This window comes from Magallana gigas, chromosome 2 (genome assembly GCF_963853765.1).
Source record: "Magallana gigas chromosome 2, xbMagGiga1.1, whole genome shotgun sequence".
Classification (NCBI taxonomy): Eukaryota; Metazoa; Mollusca; class Bivalvia; order Ostreida; family Ostreidae; genus Magallana; species Magallana gigas.
The window spans coordinates 28,632,050-28,639,820 of record NC_088854.1 but is presented as its reverse complement, the minus strand read 5'-3'; the positions used below and the strand labels follow the sequence as shown (position 1 = coordinate 28,639,820).

Here is a 7,771-nt window from a genome sequence, read left to right as displayed (position 1 = left end):
TTTCTTTTAGCTAACGTACTTACGTACACTAACAGTAGTTGAGTGAATTTTACTTACTTTTCATAATCAATTTATCAAATAGCTAAAAGAAAGATGCTATTATAAAGAATACAATGCTTTCTTTGATGATTCATGCGGGTTATGAAGGTAGCGATTATTGCAGAAAAAATGTACGTAACCCCTTAACGCGGGTTATGTATTTTTTCTGCAATGTCGCTACCTTCATATCCCGGATGAATCACCAAAGAAAGCATTTTATTGTTTAAATATTTCCATTTTTCACATTTTTCACTTTTATCAGATTAATGAATTGATCGTAAAAAGTAAGTAAAAGAAGCTAAATTAATGTTATTGAACATCAGTTCGTTAGATTAAAGAAATGAATTTGTGATCAACTGTCACTTCTTGAATAAACACGTAGGATCAGGAGGGGGAGGGGGAGCGGCAGCACGTTTTCACTCATCAAACATTTTTCTCAAGTTTACATATAGAAAATTAAAACAACATGGAGCTGCCCCCTCCCCCCTCCCCACACACACATTTTGGGAGCATCTAAAAGTTAAAGTTAAAAACAGGAAATTATCATTGAAATCGAAGTTATATATATTCGACCCCCTCTCCCAACAACACACACACACACACATTGATTGGGATTTTCACGATTTGCAAACCTCCCTTTTTGTTTGTCAAGACCTTTTAGAAAGCAAAAACGGTGCTACGTGCCTGCTGAATCTGTTTTGCCTTTTTCTATGATTTTGCTTGTTATTATATATAGTACATATGATTATTGAAATGTCATATTATTGATCATACACAAGGGTTTATTTTTACCTACGGGACCTTTTTGATTCATAGAATTGTTTAAACCCCACACAAGAATATAAAGAATCAAAATGTGCAGAAGTTCTAAAAAATTTCACCAGCGCTTGCACACGTATAGGGCAGGCCCAGAAGGCCAATTGCTGCCAACAATTTACCTGTATGTGTTTCCATACACTCAAGATTTATTCATCCAACTGGTATCAATTTCAGCAAAGGGTTTGTAACACTAACAGAAGGCGTTTATTATCCGTATCACTGACAAGTTGAAGAAGCCGCCTGTCTGTGAAAATGTCAGCAAACCATTGTGTAGGTCTCATTAATCATAAATTTAGTATGGATTGCAAATATGTCTTATTAATGTTAAATCTAACTAATTAGTAGCATATTATTTATAGATTTAAATTAAAAGTTCTTTCCAGCTTCATATTAAAAAATTACAAACCAGCAAGCACTTAAGAGATTGTATGAATGAGAAAAAAGGTCGTACTGAATTAAAAAAAAAATGTAGGCAAAGTGCAGAGGCAACTTTTACACCAAAATTGATAATTTCAGATATCAAATAGTATACAGTTACATATCAAATATGCCATCACTTTAGGAGGTGCTCGTACCCGGTATGACTAGGTCACATTTCAAATTAACAGCATTCTACCAATTTTTCTCGTAAAACCAAAATGTCCTATTAATTTTTAATGGGTTGCTTTTGAAACCGTGTTATCAAGAGTGTGTGAAATGCAAAATAGTTTACTACATCCAACTGGACTCAAAGAAACATTATGGTTTTCCATAAAATTTTGTTGTGCTTCTAGTGTACATATACATAGTTATATTTTTAATTTCTGTAAGTAAGTATGTTAACATTGCTTTTCACTAACAAAAAGAAAAGTATTGATGACGCAATTCAATACTAGTATATGAAATGTATTTGAATTTAACAGGTAGAGAAAATGAGCATTGCAAGTAAATGTAAAATGCTTTAAAAAGCTTGACGTTGTTAGCTATCTCGAGAAAAGAGAAACAGAGGAAACTGTCTTCTTTAAAGACTTGTATAAAGCTGATAAAAGAACACTTTCTACAGGGGAGAATAGTACATGTAAAAACATATATTTTTTAACAATTAATTAAAAAAAACCTGAGTTGAAACGGTTTACCAGGTTATTAAATATAGTGATTTTAAGGTCTTTATCTAGTTACATTTACCATTTTTTGATCTTTACATCGATGATATTTTTCAATAGATAAATATAATTGAAAATATAGAATAATATTTCGGATACTATTAATGAACATTTGTTATCTGATTAATTTGATTGGTTTACAGTATTAACGAAACTAAGCGCTCTGGGTGTTTTTCTGTTCTAAAAGGTTTATGAAAGAAAATCTATCAATTATTACTTGGTTTCAAAATAAAGATTCAAAACTGTTTTCTTCAATAACAAAATTAGATCTTTACAAAATGAGACTAGCTAAAAAAAAATTATAAAAAAGGGGGGATATACCTAGTTTTCTGCATATAGTTGAGATTCTGATAAAACAAAATAACTAGTAACGACATATTTTTTGGCTTTTTAAATACATTAAATGTCGGATGTTAAAGAGAAAAATTGCTAAATACGTTTGTTGTACATGCATATGTATGGGATTGGTATTTATCTATTTCTGTTTGTTGTATATGTATGGGATTGGTATTTATCTATCCATCTACGTTTGTTGTAGATGAATATGTATGGGATTAATACTCACTTCCTGAGTCTGTTTTGCCTTTTCCGCTATTTTGCTTTTTATAAAATTATATGTATGTGATTATTAAAATGCCATATACTATTGAACATATACAGGGGTTTATTATTCTAATTACGAAATCTTTCTGACCCATAGGATTGTTTTTTAAACCTACGCAACAATATTAAGAATCATAAATAGCAGAAGATTTCAATGATCTCTAACCAAGCGCATGAACACGAATGGAGAAGGCCCAGGGGCCAGTTTTACTAAAGGTCGTAACTCGAAACGTAGACCTAAACGTAGACGTAGACGTAACTTAGCCTGATTTTGCGTTTTACTAAAGGTCGTATCTTACGTTTTGGCATAGATTTACGTCAAAATCTACGGGTGACGTTCAGCAGACGTAGGAACGTACGTAGCGTAATAAAAATGGCGACATATTTATTTATGCAGCGTTCTCTGAGACAGCAGCGTGTTTTTCGAGATAGAACCCAACCACTGGACTTTTTTAATGACTCGGAGCTTATTTCAAGATATCGCTTTCCTCGAAGGGTAATTCTTGACATGATTGACGGGGTGGACGAGCAAATACGATCATATACTATAACAGGTCCCATGCCATCCCTACGCAGCTGCAGGTACTTTTTAGTAAACATTGAAAATGAAAGCATCTATTTGTTAAGTATAAGTGAGTCTTATTCTCACATGGATAAAATCATATATCAAATTTTTAAAAAAATGTAACAGATAAAAACCATTATTATATTATAATTACTCCATACCAATTCAATAAAACAAATACTCATAGAACATAGTATTTTACCGTTTTTCATCCGATTGAAATCAAATTCCGCAAAGTGTTTGTTACATGTATATCGAGAGAAGGTGCTTGCCTATGAAACTGTCAGCAAACCATTGTGTAGGTCTAAGTTTTTACGAATGTTGCATATGGATAGCAAATATCTTTTATTAATGTTAAATCTAACTATTTACTAGCAAATTTCTAGATTTAGATTTAGAATTATTTCTAACTTTAGATTTAAAAACTACATACCAGCAAACACTAAAGCGATTGCATGAATGAGTAAAAACTGGTCGTACAGAATAAAAAACATTACAAAAAAACCCAAAAATGTAGGCAAAGTGCAGAGGCAACTTCACACCAGAAGCTGATAATTTCAAATATCAAATAGGATACAGTTACATATCACAGTTACAATTGTCTTATAGTTAAGGGGGCTGCTTTTGCCCGGTATGACTAGGTCACATTTCAAATTAACAACATTTTATCAATTTTGCCCGAAAAACCAATATTGCCTATTAATTTGTAATGAGTTGCTTATAAATTGTGATATTAAAAGCGTGTAAAATGCAAAGAGATTACTACATCTAACAAAGAGACATGGCTGTCCACGCGCTCCTTGTTGTGATTACAATATATATGGTTATCTTTTTTATTTCTCTAGGTAAGTTGGTTACTTTGCTTTTTATAAAAAAAAAATAGAAAATGATTAATGATGCAATTCAACATATGCATCAGATGCATTTGAATTAACTTGACTAGTTAGAGAAAATGAGTATTGCAAGTATATGTAAAATGTTCGCAAATGTTGTTTGATCCCTCGAATAAGAGAAAGCCTCTTTTTAAAGTTTGGTATAAAGCTGATTAAAAACACCCTTTTTTACATTAAATTGAAAACAAAAACCAGGATTTGAATTGGTTTACTAGGACATTAGATATAGTGATATTAGGCGTCTTCTACTTCTACATTTCTGAAATTCTTTAATGGAAAAATCAAATTGAATATATAATTATACTTTTGATTCTTTTAATAAACATTTTAGGCTTAAAAATACACTAACAATCTCTGATTTGATTTGTTTGGTTTATAGTATTAACGAAACTAAGCAAGGGGTTATATATCTGGCTTATCTGCATATAATTGAAGATTGGAAAAATTACTGGTTAAGGTTGTTTTTGTTTTGTTTTTTGCTTGTTAAATACAACATTTGTCAAATTTTAAATTTAGGGGAGGAGTCTTGTCTAGATTTTGACCTGTCAAAATATCAAAAGTACATTTGAATTTTCATTAAAATAAGATGAGAGGATTAAAAGATCAATTTTTTCTTTCTTACTATTATACAATTGGGCGTAAAAAAATGTAATCAAATTTTAGAATCTAACAAGAACATTAGCTTTTGCAGAACACTGGAGTAGAAAAAATATCACGATTTTGTAATTCAAAATTACTGTACATTTATGAGCCTATTTGGCTCTTTTAAAACAGTAACATTTTATGCTGGATTTTTCAACTAATGTGAACTAATAATAAGATATTTTGGTTTCAGAATCTGTTTTTGAAATAATTTTTTCCTATCAAATTATATTTTATAAGTTTTTTAAGTGCTCGTTCTATAAATAGATTTGTGTAGAGAAAAGCCAATAAAACCGGATTTTCTCTCTTACTAAATGGTCAGTATATTCGCTTTTCTGTCAACTGATATCTTTATATACATGTTTCATAATATGTAAAGATCAGAAATATATCAATATTGGAAGCATAGAAAAATAATCAAATATCTTCAGAATTTAAGAAAATTTGAGGATATGCACGCTAAGCAATATCAATTTAAAATATATATTTGTTTCAATTAAGTTTTATAAACTGATAGACGTTGTGATATTTTATCATTTGAAGAATAGAAATTTCACATCTTAAACAGATAACTACAGATAACTACATGTACATCTATTTTATTATCCTGTATGTTGAGGAAAAAGATTGTGACCTTGACCTGACCTTCATGCGAAAACAAGATGGTCAAATTTGATTAAGATGAGACTATCATTTGGTAATATGGTCTGTTTGACTGCGAGAAAAAATTCATGAATTCCTCAAAATAACATGTAAGTCGGATATCGAGAAAACTCCTACTTTAAAGAGAAAAAAAAATCCCTTAACCAAAAAACAAAAAACAAAACGCCAAGTAGAGACCCACCTTAAGGTACTTCACTACACCGCGACTTATACTGTTTAAGACACTACGTCACAAGATAGCGATTTAGATGTTTTGTTAAACTGTTTGTATTAATCTATTCAGATGTATATCGTAATAGCTCAATGGTTAAAGTATCAGGCTTAAATTGTAAAGGATAAAAAAAAGGCATCGGGCTTGTGAACGGCAGGTCATGAGTTCGAATCCGCCTTGGGCTTTTGTTCATGTTTACTGAATGGAATTTTTTAAAATATCATTTTTTTTTTATCTAAATTGAACATTTTTTCGCCTATTTGACACATATACTTCTTATCCATCATGCTATCTATCATAATCAAGTAATTTTCTGTTGATTTGAGAAACTATTTCAAGGTGTAGTGAGGCACCTTAAGGAAGCATTTGATTTTCCCTTATTTCTTTATATTCATGGTATTCAATGAAACACCGGCAGGATGCGCATAACGGATAAAAAAAAATAACTACCTTTGTTTTTGATTTTTTGTTTACCTTACTAGACACTATGTGTATATTCATTATATTATACATGTGGTGCAATTTATAATTATACATGAATTTGAAATAGTGTTCATACGAAGGATACTTTAGGTCTAGCACTCGCATTGAAAGAAACAAATGGCTCTGAAACGCAGATGTCCATCTAAATACTCTACGTGTATTTAGCGCGTTTATGTGACCCTAAATTAGAATATTCAATCTTTTGCTACGTGCAATATCTTCATGATAACGATGAAATGTATTGGTTTTTTTTCTAAAACGTTTTCATTTGAATAAATTCTTTCGTCTTTTATTTTTCAGCCAAAACAAATACTAACTGCGACATGGCTTACGAATTACTATTCCAGGGCAGAGTTAATCTGGAAACTATTTACGTAATGAAAAACTTACTTTACTTTGAACCATGTAGATTTGCATTAATAAGTTCGAATAAATCAATGTAGTTTCGTTATAAATTGATAATTTCTTACCATCAATTTTGAGTTATAACCACAATGAGGTATTGATACTTTTCAATCTGATGTGTGTTTTTTTAAAGAGGGCTCGATGGCTGTGACCCTCTTTAGACTGTATTGATCTCCTTTAGAAGAAGAGTTCTGTATAAAAATATAGGAAAATATTCAACTTAGAGGGGCATGGTCACGATTTTGGTCAAAAATTATCTTCCCGATCTTAATGTTTATAATGCTTCACTAAGACATTTTTAATAGTTATTTCGAATTTGAATGCCATTCGATGAGTTATAAGCGAGTTACAGAGCTTGCATTATTTCTTTGCTATGTAAACACAGATTTTGTTTACATTTTGAATGTAGAAGTGAAAATTCCAGTTTTAGACCTAAAATGAATGTGTTAAACGTTAGGAACTGTTTATTTATCCTTAGAATGGATAAGTAGACAGACAAATCAACGTAAAAAAGATGTTTTACTGGTATAATGAACCTATGTAAACAAAAACAGGACACGAGCCTTGTTTACATGACAAGGAATTGTGAGCCCTGTATCTTGCTTATAACTCTACAACTGGCTCTCAAATTTCACTTCATAACTAGAAATGCATTCCTAAAGCATAATAAAATAATAAAAACAGAAACATAGAATCTGACCAAAATCGTGACCATGCCCCTTTAAGAAGTCAAAATTTGTGGAATTTCTAATGGTGTATAGGTAAAAAATTCATATCTTGAAATATTGTGTAGATCTGATGGTTAATTCGTTAACCACCGAGCCTTCTTAAAAAAATCTGTTTTTGAAATTTCTGTCTATGCTATAAACCGTGTTCAAATGACGAGGTAAGCAAATTTTTATTTCACAGGGAACTGTTGACATGGATGATATCAAAAGAGCCTTCCGCCGCTGTCCAGAATTCTGTTCCGATGACTATTAGTATCTGTTTTATACGTTTTTTTACTTCATTATTACATGATCAGCTGTATATTTCTCATTGTATAATTAATTTTATAATATCACGTTACGTATATTTTGCATAGAAAATAAAAAAAATTTGATGCAAAATTCTTTCTGCTGCCTTCATCAATCATGCAAGATGGAAATTGTGCCACGTGTAAATGCCCCCCCCCCCCCCTCGACCAAATTAAACTAGTTTTTTCAAAACTGATTAAGTACCTTTTCAATACAGGTGTTAGATTGGAATTGACACCTTTTGCTTTCAATGGTAAAATTACATATAAATGTATTCAATCATTGTTTCT

The 7,771-nt window shown here is 31.0% G+C and overlaps 1 long non-coding RNA gene across 1 annotated transcript; it reads left to right on the top strand.

Annotated features, from left to right (window-relative positions):
- Positions 1 to 2,762: 2,762 nt before the first annotated feature.
- Positions 2,763 to 7,539, top strand: LOC136272258 (uncharacterized). The gene is made up of 3 exons (XR_010710214.1): positions 2,763 to 3,185; positions 6,361 to 6,434; positions 7,375 to 7,539. It is a non-coding gene; the product is annotated as an uncharacterized lncRNA (long non-coding RNA).
- The last annotated feature ends 232 nt before the right edge of the window (positions 7,540 to 7,771 follow it).